Source organism: Papio anubis, chromosome X (assembly GCF_008728515.1).
Source record: "Papio anubis isolate 15944 chromosome X, Panubis1.0, whole genome shotgun sequence".
Taxonomy (NCBI): Eukaryota; Metazoa; Chordata; class Mammalia; order Primates; family Cercopithecidae; genus Papio; species Papio anubis.
In genome coordinates, this window is record NC_044996.1 from 50,391,279 (window position 1) to 50,403,735 (window position 12,457).

A 12,457-nucleotide genomic window follows, 5' to 3' on the forward strand; every position below is an offset into this window, starting at 1 on the left:
AGGACATAGAGTAGAAATGAATTGTGTAGAAGTGAATTAATAAAAAACTCTGCTACTTCATTTTATACTTTGCACACTGCCACTAATGCTCAACAATGTCCTGCCGAAGCACTGTCATTCTTTTACTCTGCATCAAACAGGAACAAAGATGGTAGGTAAGGTTGCTGAGAGTGAGAAAGGCTAAAGGAGTGCCCAGTCTCTTTGGACCCATGCTAGTAGGTCCACCACTAAAATACATACCACTAGACCTCACAGATGTATTCAGGCAGCACTCACACCAACCTGCACTGATCTAGTGCAATTTTTCCTCCTTCCCTGTTTCCAGTGTTGATATGCCCTATAGTTAACTCATGGGCAGGCCTATGGACAAAAATACAGGTGGGATTGGAATTTTGAGTATTTGGTTGACAGACCTACACTCTAATCTCTAAACCCAATTTCTGCCTTCCCAAATCTAGGGCTTTGGTTATATAATACGTCTGGCCTCCTAGTACTCCTCGTGGCTTCTTTTCCCATTTCCTGCCCCAGTATCTACCTCATCAGCATAATCCTGGCTCACCCCACCCCATCACTTGTACACAAATGTGAGGTCAGAAGTGACCAGAAAGCTGGAAGACAGTGGCTCCAAGATATGATCTGGTCTAACCCACTTGACAACAGCCTCTCCATAACCCCAATCAACAGGGGTGTTCACACATAAACCTACCTTGAATCCAAATGAACAGTTTTTGTTCTCTTTCTTAATTAACTTCCAAGTGAACAGCTACATACAGATCTCTACAGGAACCTAGAAAGGAACAGACCTAAGGATAGAAAGGAAGGCAGAGGAAAGAAAACAGAAGAGACTAAGATGATCTAATGCCCATAACAAGGGTTATAACATATGCTTTTGAATATTCAAGGCTATGTTAAATGTCTCCCACCTGTCTGCTCCTCCTCAATGATTCCCTAATCACCCCAAGACCTGCAGCCTGATTACACCTCCTGCCAACTTTGAAGTCAGTCATTTTCCCAACAGAAGTTACACCTCCTTTCCTGAAAAAAAAAAAAATGAGGTGCAGAAATAGGTAGTGGAACATAGGCAATCGTACTTAGGAGGCAGGCAGGGAAGATAATGGAGACTGTTATTTTAATACCATCTGTGCATGTCCCTCCCCTTCCCCATGCATACCTAGATCCTACTTTATTCACCACCCATGTCAGCCTGCTCATACAGCAGGGGTCCTCAGGAGATGCTATCCTTCTCACCAAAGAGTCCTCTAGCTAGAGAAGAGTCACACCCTACAAAAAGAAGGCGAGCAACTAGCAAAAAAATAACCCCAAGAGACTATGTTAACAATGGTAGAAAAATAGCAGGTTAATGGACAGATTCCCAGAATTCGGATTCTAACACCTCCTTTTTGAGAATCAGAAACTAAGTAAATGAAGTCTCCCAACTCTCATAGCTCCTCAGATACCCACCATCAGAAATGCCATGAATTCTTCTGTGGGACTATTTCTGTACCAAAATGAGACGGTCTGTGAGGAATGGCTGGAGATGGAGTTTTGGTTTCCAGAACCAGAAATTGAAGAAGCAGATTGACTTCAAATGTTCTAAATTGACCCTTCAAAGAGATTTCCCCTCTACTTGGAACCCTTATTCTCACGCATCATTACATTACTTAAAGTGGATCAGCATGTTGAGAAAACAGATCCTGAACAAGAAAGGTGGAAAAATACTACCCTGTTATTTACATGGACTACTGTTGTGAAATTCGACCAAGTCCACACCCTGTCTATTTGTTTGCACAAAACTGCGTGTGGGGATCTAAATATGTAAGGCAATAAAACAGTGTGGTTAGTGTCTTCATAATCCACCCACTCAAAGTTCCAGTTTTGGAGAACCCACCAGACCTACCCCGCAGACAGGAGACTTTGACAACCACCTGGAGCCTGTGGGAAGGGACAGCACCCAGGAAAAGGGTCCCACAGGCCCCTTTCCGGAATCAGGGCCCGGAGTAGTGAATGCGGCCCACCTCTCGCGGGCTGGGCACAGAGCTGGGACGCCGGCCCCCACCAACCTTCCCAGGCGCCCCCTACAATGGCTCCCGCTCCGCCATTTTCCCGAAGGAGCCTCCCCCACAGCCCTTTCCGGGCATAGACCGTCGAGGGCGGAGCGCCGGCGCCTGCAAAGCTGGTTGGGAAGCTGTCAGAGCGGTTCTCCTCCAGACGAGCTGACGGTGCCTCTCAAGCCAGCCCCTCAGCCCTTGGCCTGGCCTGGCCCGGCCCTCACCGGTCACCGCCTCCCATCGCCAGGGGTCTCGGGCACTGCGCACCTCTCTCCGGCGCCCGGCTCCGACCGGATCGTCTCCTCCTTGCCAGGCTGTCAGGGTCGGCGGGGCAGGCTGCCAGCCGGTCCACCCTGGCGGACCACCCCGGCGGACCACCCCAACCTCACGCACCCCCACTTGCCTTCAGCGGCCCAGGGCCCAGGTCGTCGACCTCTCTCTCTTCTCCTCAGCTCTCCTCTGGCGGCTCCTCACTTGGATTCTCACCGCTTTCCCCGCGATCCGAATGGAAAAGACGAGTCCCGCCCCCCACGCCTCTGCACCAAACTGGGTAGGGGCTGCGCAGGATGCGGCAGGAACCACTCGCCGCGAGGGTGTCGGGAAGGGGAGCGGAGGGATACGGCGCGAAAGTGCTCGACGCCCCCTCCCAGGCCCACCTTAGTTCCGACCCCGAGGTGGGCGGGGCCACGACGAGCCCCAGCCTGGGCCTGCGGGTTGGCACCAGGGTGCCTCAGGAGGCCCCCGCGGACCCTAACGTGGCGACCACCACCACATTTCTGACGTTGCTATAATATATGGGACCGGCGGGCGGCTGGGGGCCCGGGCAGGGGACCGGATCAGGAGGTTGGGAAGAGCTGCGCTGGAGGGATCAGCGGATGGATACCAAACCTCCCCTTAGTGTGTTTGCACCCCTGCCCCAACTTCCCAACCAGGGACTGCTGGGTGTCTGCCCCCTCCCTCTCCCCAGCCCTCTCACCCTCCTTCCTGGATGTTAATGGGAGAGGGGGTGTCAGCACTGCAGTCTGGGAGGGGAGAGGCAATTTCAGGCCAGAAAGGCCTGGGCCTCTAGGGTGGTCCTCTTGTGCGTTTATTTCCCAGCTTCGTGGAGCCACTCAGGGGAGGAAGGTACACCTGCTCTTAAGTGAATTCTGGGGCAGGGGGCTCCCATCAAGGCCTCACAACTGCCCCTCTTCTAAAAGAAGGTAGACCTAGACCTCTGACCCTAGGAAACCAACCACTGGTCTGTACAGACTCATTTCTTTCTGCCACACCGGTTTTTGTCATTTCAAATGGTGGCTCACGTTGGCATTGCGCCGTCCCCACAGTTGCCCCCCAAAGAGGGCCTTTCCCTGTCAGGACCCGCAGGAGGTCATAACAGTCCTCTCTCTTTGATGGCACCACGTAGGGATGGTCTTGGCGCCTCTCCACTGTTCAGTCAGGAGAGGGGACCTCTATTCGCGCACTTCCTCAAGGCAGATCCCAGATCCCAGCTGTGCTCCTCAACTCCTCCTTTTGGCCTAGCCCTGCATCCTGCCTAATGCATGCATGTGCCTTTTTCTTCTGAACATATACCTTTTTTTACTCTCCCAAGTGGTGGGGAGTTTGTTAGACTAGAAGTTGCCTGAATGAAAGTACCCTTTTGGTATTGTTCACCACTGTATTCTCAGCACATTGTAGACAGTATAGTCAGTCAAGGGTTGAAGGAGGTGAGGGGCTACTGAGTCATGATAATTCCATGGTACCTTCTGTGGGTTGCAGATCAATGCTAATTCGTAAGTGTGTCTTTATCTTTGTTACCTGTAACCCCAGGGCTTAGCCCAGAGTATGCCACCCACAGCTGCTCTTGTATGGTTTTTCAGTGTTGGAAGGGAGCAAGAGAGGAAGACAGATTGTGAAGCAACTCCTGAAGCACACACATATTAGAAATAATACCAACACCTACATTTCAAAATATAGAGCACAAAGAGGCAGAAAAATATGATCATTTTTCCTGGTCATTTGTATTCCCTTTGTGGATGCCTCAATCTGACACACCAATATATGTGACTTAGGAGATATTAGTCATACTAAGAGAAACAGGAGTTTCAATTGCATGTCACACTACTTTTTGATGAATCACTTTACGATATGATTCTTAACATTTGTGTGTTCTTATTAGCTTTGTCCTTTAAGCTTAATAGCATTAAAACTTTAACACATTATCTTAAATATGAAGGACATAGGCCTGCAGATTCTGATGTGAGTTTTCTTTCTCCAGTATAATGCTTTAAGTAAATATATGCAAGAATATTAAAATGCATAATTTCTTTTAATAGCAATTAATCGTAAATAATGTAAATGAAACCACCTTTACAAGAAATTATAACAATGAGAAAATTAGGGCAGTGAAGGAGATCTGATCTGGCTAACACCTGTCTTGCCTTTGGTCTTCAAGTTGCCCTTAATTATTCCTGGGCGTATAAGCTAACTTTGGGAGACATTTACTTTACAGTTTAAATGATAATAGCCATTCCCCAAAAAGTAACCAACTGTCTTTGTAAAGCTAATAAGAAACCACCAGGCTAGGAGGATGGAGCAGCCTGAGGTGTAGACACAAAGGATTGACAGCCATTATTCTGAGGTTACAAGATATGCAACTTCCCCAATTATTTCTGCAGATAACATCACTATTGTAGAACCTAAGATTGGCCTTTTGAGGTATCTTTTCAGATTTCTTGCATGTCTGGCTCCACCTTGACCCACCAACTGCTCCTGAGGCCCCATCCAGAAGTGACTCAGCACATAGGAGGACCATTTCCCACACCCCTATGATTGCACCCCCAACCAATCAGCACCAACCACCCATTGCCTAACCACTCCCATGCCCCCAAACTACTTTTGGAAAACCTTAGCCCCCAAATTCTTCAGGAGATTGAGTTAAGACAGGACTCCATCTCCCATTCGGTGTGGCCAGCACCGCATCAATTAAACTCTTTCTTTATCGCAATGCCATGGTCTCCTTGAATTAATTTTGTTTGTGCAGCTGGCAGGAAGAACCCATCACGCGGTTACATAAATGACCATCAATAGTGAAAGCATTAAACTAAGTATGATAAATTTATTTTATAAAGTACTATTCTACCGTACTATGATATCAAAAAGAAATGGCTCTATATATACCAAAATGGAAATAACTCAAAATACAAAGTGAAAATGCAAGTTGTACAATAATACATATGGTTTATGGAAAGTGTGCATTATAAGTATATATCTATTGTGAAAGAAAAATAAATCTCAGGATCCTAAAATCGCTGAGTCAAAGGGAAAAGTCAAGCTGGGAACTGCTTAGGGCAAATCTGCCTCCCATTCTATTCAAAAAAAAAGAAAATAAAAAGAAAAAAAAAAAAAAAAAAAAAAAAAAAAAAAAAAAGCTACATACATCCCTCACCATTTATCCACAAGGAAATTCCTTGTGGACAAAGGACAGACAGACAGCTCAAAGTCACCCCTCTGCTCACCGATATAAATGCATATCTGATTGCCTCCTTTGGAGAGGCTAATCAGAAACTCAAAAGAATGCAACCATTTGTCTCTTATCTACCTTTGACCTGGAAGCCCCCTCCCCTCTTGGAGGTGTCCTGCCTTTCTGGACAGAACCAACGTGCATCTTACATATATTAATTGATGTCTCATTGCCCCGACCACAATGGGCACATGTTGTCAAGACCTCCTGAGGCTGTGTCACAGAAGCATCCCTAACCTTGACAAAATAAACTTCCTCAACTGACTGAGACCTGTCTCAGATATTTGGGGTACATATTTTGGTAACCGCAAAGGGATTCTGAGTGGAGGTGCCCCTGACCTTGAGGAATCTCCTATGGGTGTTTGGTACCAGCTTGAGCTATCTTTATGGCTCAGGCCTGGAAGCCCCCCCGCCCCGCCCAGAGAATCCCTGATCTCCCAAAATTTGATCGAGAACTAAAGTTTAGTTTGCTGTACAACTCCTTTTTTTTTTTGGAGTTTTACTTGCTTCCAACAAGGAAGGCAGGGTCTGCAAAATATCTCAAGTACTGATCTTAGGTTTTTCAACAGTGATGTTATTCCCAGGAGCAATTTGGGGAGGTTCAGACTCGCAGCTGGAGGCTGTATGGCCCCTAAACCATAATTTTTAATCTTGTAGCTAATTTGTTAGGCCTAGGAAGGCAGACTGGTCCCCAGGCAGGAAGGTATCCCACACCCCGCCCCCGACTGGGAAAGGGCTATTATCAATTTTGTTTCAGAGTTAAACTATAAACTAAATTCCTTCCCAAGGTTAGTTTGGCCTAAACCCAGGAATGAACAAGGATAACTTAAAGTTTAGAAGCAAGATGGAGTTGGTTAGGTCTGATCTCTTTCACTGTCATAATTTCATCAGCTATAATTTTTGCAAAGGTGGTTTCATTAGCACACTGAGATGGACAAGAATGATGAGGGCAATAGCAAGCATGCCTTCATTTATTCCTTCTCCAATGCCCTTTCTTTCTATAAATTTCTGACCTATATTATTTTACCTTTTCCCTGAAGAACTTCTTTTTAACATCTCCTGCAGGGCACGTCTGCTGGTGATGAATATCCTCAGTTCCTGTTTGTCTGAGAAATTATTTCTCCTTCATGTTTAAGGATAATTTTACTGATCACAGAGGTCTAAGTTGGTAGTATTTCTTTCAATATTTTAAATATTACAGCCCACTCTCTTCTTTACTTGCATGATTTCTGCACTGTAATTCTTATCCTTGTTCCTCTATAGGTAAGGGATTTCGGGGTTTTTTTTGTTTTTTTGTTTTTTCAGTATTTTCTCTTTGTCTTTCTTCAGTTTGGATATGATATGCTTATGTTACAGGTAGTTAGACAGGCATGATTGGGGCAGAAGAGGGCTCTACCCTCACACCACTAGGACTGTCAGAAGATGATTTAGCAATTATCGCATTGCCTCTCTAAAATGGAAAAATTGGCAGTTGGTGCTATGGAGAGGCCATTTCCTAATGGCCCACACCTATTGCACTAAAGTGTTAACTGAATGCAGGCACGAGGGTGAAACAACTTCCCAGGCATATGCATTAAGAGACAAAATAGCAGAGTATGACCTTCTGGGAGCACTCCACTGGAAAAGGAAAGAAAGCCTCAGATGGGCATGCATACAACTTTCTAAATACACTGTGCATGCTCACTTCCTAAGGGTAAGGAGGGCACCTCGCATGCGGGCAGCCCACACCAATGGAAGCATCACAGGAAAGGGGCCAGCCTATAAAGTCCTAGGATCAAGATTAAACAGTGCACTTGTCCTTCAAGTCGCCCGCTTGGGTCTCTTTCAAGCATGCTTTCCTTTCTTTACTGTTCTAAAGTCTGTTAAAATAAACTTCCACTCTTGCTCGGAAACTTGCCTTGGTCTCTTTTTCTGCCTTGTGCCCCTCAGTCAAATTCTTTCTTCTGAGGAGGCAAGAATTGAGGGTGCTGCAGACCCATACAGATTCACCAATGGTAACTCGGACACTTGTCACCCTTAACATATTAGGTACCATGAGACTCGGTTATTTGCCACCGGTAACATATTGGCCATGTGACTCAGATGTTAAGAGATATCTATGCCTTGCCTTCTTTGGTTGGAGGCATCTGACCCCTGTGTGTAGTCCCTTGTCTCTTCTCTTCCCTTCTTTCTTCCCTTTTTTCTTCCCTTCTTTCTTTCCATGTGACTCAGATGTTAAGAGATATCTATGCCTTGCCTTCTTTGGTTGGAGGCATCCAACCCCCGTGTGCAGTTTCTTTCTTCCCTTCCCTTCCGTTCCCTCCCCTCCCCTCCCCTTCCCTTCCTTCCTTCCTTCCTTTTCTCTTTCTTTCTTTCCTTCCTTCCTTCCTTCCTTCCTTCCTTCCTTCCTTTCTCCTTCTTTCTCTTTCTTTTTCTTGTGATCAGTTCTGCTATTAATGCATTCTTCAGTATGCAGCTCCAAATTTTCTAGATCCTGTAGGCATGCTTCATTGTTTTGTATTTTTTTTCTTCTGTCACTTGTGACTATGTATTTTGAAATAGACTGTCTTCAGGCTCACTAATTCTTGTGATCAATTCTGCTATTAAAGCGTTCTTCGGTATGCAGCTCCAAAATTTCTGCCTGATTCTTTTAAATTATTTTAATGTCTTTGTTAAATTTATCTGATAGAATTTTGAATTCCTTCTCTGTGGTATCCTGAATTTCATTAAGTTTCCTCAAAACAGCTATTTCAACTTCTCTGTCTGAAAGGTCACACATCTCTGTTTTTCCAAGATTGGTCCCTGGTGCCTTATTTAGTTTGTTTGGTGAGGTTATGCTTCCCTGGCTGCTCTTGATGCTTGTTGATGTTGGTTGGTTTTTGGACATTGAAAAGTTAGGTATTTATTGTACTCTTCACAATCTGCGGAAGGCTTTCCAGGTATTTTAAGGGACTTGGGCCCCAAGCTCTGTAACACTGTGGTTCTTGCAGACTCATGGAAGTAACACCTGTTGGTCTTGGTTAAGATTTGGAAGAATTCCCTGGATTACCAGGCAGAGACTCTTGTTCTCTTCCTTTACATTCTCACAATCTCTGTCTCTCTCTCTGTCTCTCTGTCTCTCTCTCTTTCTCTCTCTCTCTCTCTCTCTCTCTCTCTTTCTCTCTGTCTCTCTTTCTCTTTCTCTCTCTCTCTCTCCATAAGTGACTCTGCTTTCCGTGGCTGATTTATCAGCTCACCCTAATGGTGGCTTGCAGGGGTGGGAAGGACCTTAGGGTCCACATCAAGTAGGTCACAAGCATTAAAAGGCCCTCCTAGATAGGAGGCTCATGAGAGTGGTGAGGTTGAGGCCTAAAAACCATGCAATGTATGAGATTTCCTCTGCTTTTTCTTTCCAACTAAAATTCGCTCTTTTCCAAAAATGTGTACCACCCATTCTCCTGTTTTCTGTGTGTGTGTTCTAAAATGGCTTTTCACACCCACCAGACCTTCTGCCTTGGGTGAAAGCCTGCTTCTTTGCTTTCACTTTGCATGCCACATGACTTCTAAAACACACACTCCCTGTTATTCCTGCGTCCATGGCTCTCTGCATTTGTGCAGCAGCAAAGGCACAGGCTCCCTTGTGGATATCCCCTGAGGTTTATATTTGTTTTTACTATCTCGGGTGACATTCCATCTTTCCCCTGTCTGCTGGCATGTGGCCAGGACACTAATTGGAACTCCAGTGCTGCCAGCTTCTTACAACTCATCATGTGCATTTTGTTCCTGTTATGCCCCAGCACTAAGTTTTCTGATGGCTTTTAAAAGCAGCTTGTCTGCCTGCATAGTGCTTCACTCTGGTCCTTTAAGGTTCCCACCCTCTTGTTTTATAAGCCACCACCACTTTGGGAGGAGGAGAAATTCATACCCCAAGCCCCAAGTCCTCAGAGGTTACTGCTTTATGTTCAGAGGGCAAATAAATATTACCCTCTTGAATACAAAGGCTCCTGTTTTCGTGAGCATATGAAGGCTTTCCATGAGTATTCCTCTTGCTTCTTTCCACATCCTCCTATAGCCTCCATTTCTCGAATTACTTCCATGCCTTTCTCAATGTGCATCAAGCCCTTCAAGGTCATATTCTAAAGGAGGGAGGAGGGAAGTCCAGCCACTGCGGCAGTTAACAGAGAAACAGGTTTCTAAGAAAAAAGATAATTATTTTATTACTAAAATCCTCTGAGTGAGAGTCACTATAAGGCCATGGAGACAAGGATATAGGCTGGCCAAAGGCCACAGATGCAGGTGTGAAAGGAAAATATCTTGTGCCCTCAAAATCCTAAACTAAAGGGAACATTCAGGCTGGGTAAATCTGCCTCCCATTCTATTCAAAGTCATCCCTCTGCTCACTCTGATAGAGGCTTATTCTGATTGCCTCCTTTGGAAAAGCTTATCAGAAACTCAAAAGAATGCAACCATTTGTCTCTCAACTAACCTGTGACCTGGAAGCCCCCTCCCTGCTTCCAGTTGTCCTCACCATTCTGGATGGAACCAATGTACTTCTTACATATATTGATTAATATCTCCTCTCTCCCTAAAATGTATAAAACCAAGCTGTGCCCCAACCACCTTGGGCACATGTCCTCACGACTTCCTGAGGCTGTGTCACTGGCGTGTATCCTCAACCTTGGCAAAATAAACTTTCTAAATTAACTGAGGCCTGTCTCAAATTTTCAGGGTTCACACAAGAGACCCATAGGACAGAGATGAAGGGTGGCCCAGGCTGACAGATTACCACTGGAACAGAAATGAAACACTAGGGAGTTACACAGTAAGAACCAGTTAATTCCAGACCCCAGGAATGGAAAGGGGCCAACGGTTCACTCCAGTATCTCCTCTGTTCTCCAGTGGGTAATTGTGATGAGATGGGACCATGGATACACAGTAAAGACTGGTTAAGTCTGGAACCCAAGAAGGGTGGTCCTAGCCTAACAGGTTACCATTGGAACAAAGATGAAAGGCTAGGCAGGTACATAGTAAGGACCAGTTAATTCTGGAACCCCAGGGATGGACAGGGGCTCACTGTTCACTCCAGTATCTCTTCTGTTCTCTGTTCTCAAGTGGGTAATTGTGATGAGATGGGACCATGGGTACATGTAAAGAATGGTTAAGTCTAGAACCCAGGATGATGGGGGATGCCCCATTTGGGATAATAGGAAGAAAGGGAGGACACCTTTTTCCCTTTTCCTCTTTTTCCTCCTCTGTTCTCTCTTCGCAAATGGCAGATGGGAAATTGTGTCTCCATACCACAGGACTTGCCCCTTGGATGCATTCCCCCAAACTGGGAAAATTTTAATTTCCCCAAACCTTAAACTGCCTGGCTTAAAAAGAAACTGGGAGGCAATTACAAGAGTCAGCCTTGGAACCCCTGTGCAGGAGGTCCTCAGATTAGCCTCTTAAGTCTTTTACAACCCAGAGCAGAATAAAGAGAACAGGGCTAAGCCTGTTAGGTGGGGCAAATGGCATCCCCTCCCTCAAAACAAAAGATTCACACCCCTTTATATTACTTAAGGGACCAATTGCCATTCTCCCACCCATCCCCGGTAATGTCTAAAATAGCCCACACTTATTCAGACAAGTCCTAACTCTCAAGAGATTTCTCTAACTGAGAAATCTCTTGGGAGGGGATAACTTCTACAGTATGTAGACAACCTCTTTATCTACTCCCCCTTCTCAGGACACACATGGCAACATGCAGTACAAACCTTAACTTTCTAACAGAAAGAAAATGACTTTTATCTAGTTCAAAGATTCCATGAAATGGAAAAAAGATGATTTTTCCTTGGTGTTGTGGCTTGGTCCTCAGGGTGCGGCAAGCAGGGTTGTTAGGGCTGCTCAGGGAAAGGGAACCCAGAAGCCAGCAGCCAGGCATGCTGGTAGAAGCGTAGGAATTCTTGCCAGTCAGACGTCTGGCTTCTCTCTCTCTATGCAAACCAGTAGTAGGAATGGTAAAAATCAGTGTATTCTCTGCCCCTCCATGAATGACTTCTGACTTCCCTTCTTGAATTTTCCTTTGTCAAAGCTACCTTTGTAGACTCTAAATCTTGTAAAAACTGCTTACCACCTCTTTGAAAATACCTTGTACACTCATGGATAAGTCATAACCTTAGTTAAGGCTTATTGGTTTCACCTGTGAGGTTACTTTTGGTAAAGTTCAAAAACCACAAGTATTGGCTGTTTGGCTAGGCTAAAGTCAAGTAATAAGAGATTTAAAAGGATTTTCTTAGGAACACTATGGTTAAAAGTCAGCTTAGTTAAAAGCAGATGTCCAAGCTATACATATATTTTTTAAAAGGCCTTGTTTTTTTCTCTTCTTGAATCTTATTTTTCTGAAGAAAAAAAGGTTTTTTGTTCTCAGTCAACTGAATTGGTTTTCTTATTTTGTGTTCTTGCCACTCTTGATGTACACATGAAAGGACCTAAGATAATTTCTAACGGCTTGGACTCCTTCGGAAAAACAGAGGAGGTGCCACAGACCCCATTTTGGGAAAAACCTCTGGTTTCCTCATGTAACCCAGGAACTGAAAGTGGATAGATCCCTCTTAAAATCTAAGGCTCTGTTCTGTTTGCATTGCGTTACCTGTTTTTCACTTTTGGGAGTTTCAGAAATTACTTCACATTATGAAAGAACTTTGGTAATAACCAGGTAGGAAATATATGGATGGCTAATGGCAGTTATGGAGGAATACTTGCACGTTTGGATCAGAGAAGCATGCTCTTGGCCACCCGGAAGGTACGGCAACATCCCCACCCCCCACGGAGAGATAAGACTCCCATGGGGAATGGGCTGAATGGCATTGGATCACTTTGCAATGAAATGTATGGTAAAATCATTGTACTGTCTTGCTCCATAGCATTTCTCTTTTGGGGATCCAGGATCCACTGTAATGATGGGACC

General features: G+C 45.1%; 2 protein-coding genes across 7 annotated transcripts in view; both read right to left on the minus strand.

Moving 5' to 3' along the window:
• The window catches only part of LOC101021979 (RAB40A like), a 203,063-nt gene that overhangs the window by 174,929 nt on the left and 15,677 nt on the right, over positions 1-12,457 (minus strand). The gene's annotated exons all lie outside the window — the stretch shown is intronic.
• Positions 1-12,457, minus strand: part of BHLHB9 (basic helix-loop-helix family member b9) — a 33,334-nt gene that overhangs the window by 4,919 nt on the left and 15,958 nt on the right. For 2 of the 6 annotated variants that reach the window (XM_003918033.5, XM_009198014.3), the window contains exon 3: positions 707-803. The gene's annotated coding sequence lies outside the window, so the exon portion shown is untranslated. Of the gene's footprint in view, positions 1-240; positions 361-706; positions 804-923; positions 1,036-1,171; positions 1,282-1,897; positions 2,192-12,457 lie in introns of those variants that run through there. The other 4 variants (XM_031660660.1, XM_009198013.3, XM_009198012.4 and 1 more) reach the window with 4 other exon arrangements.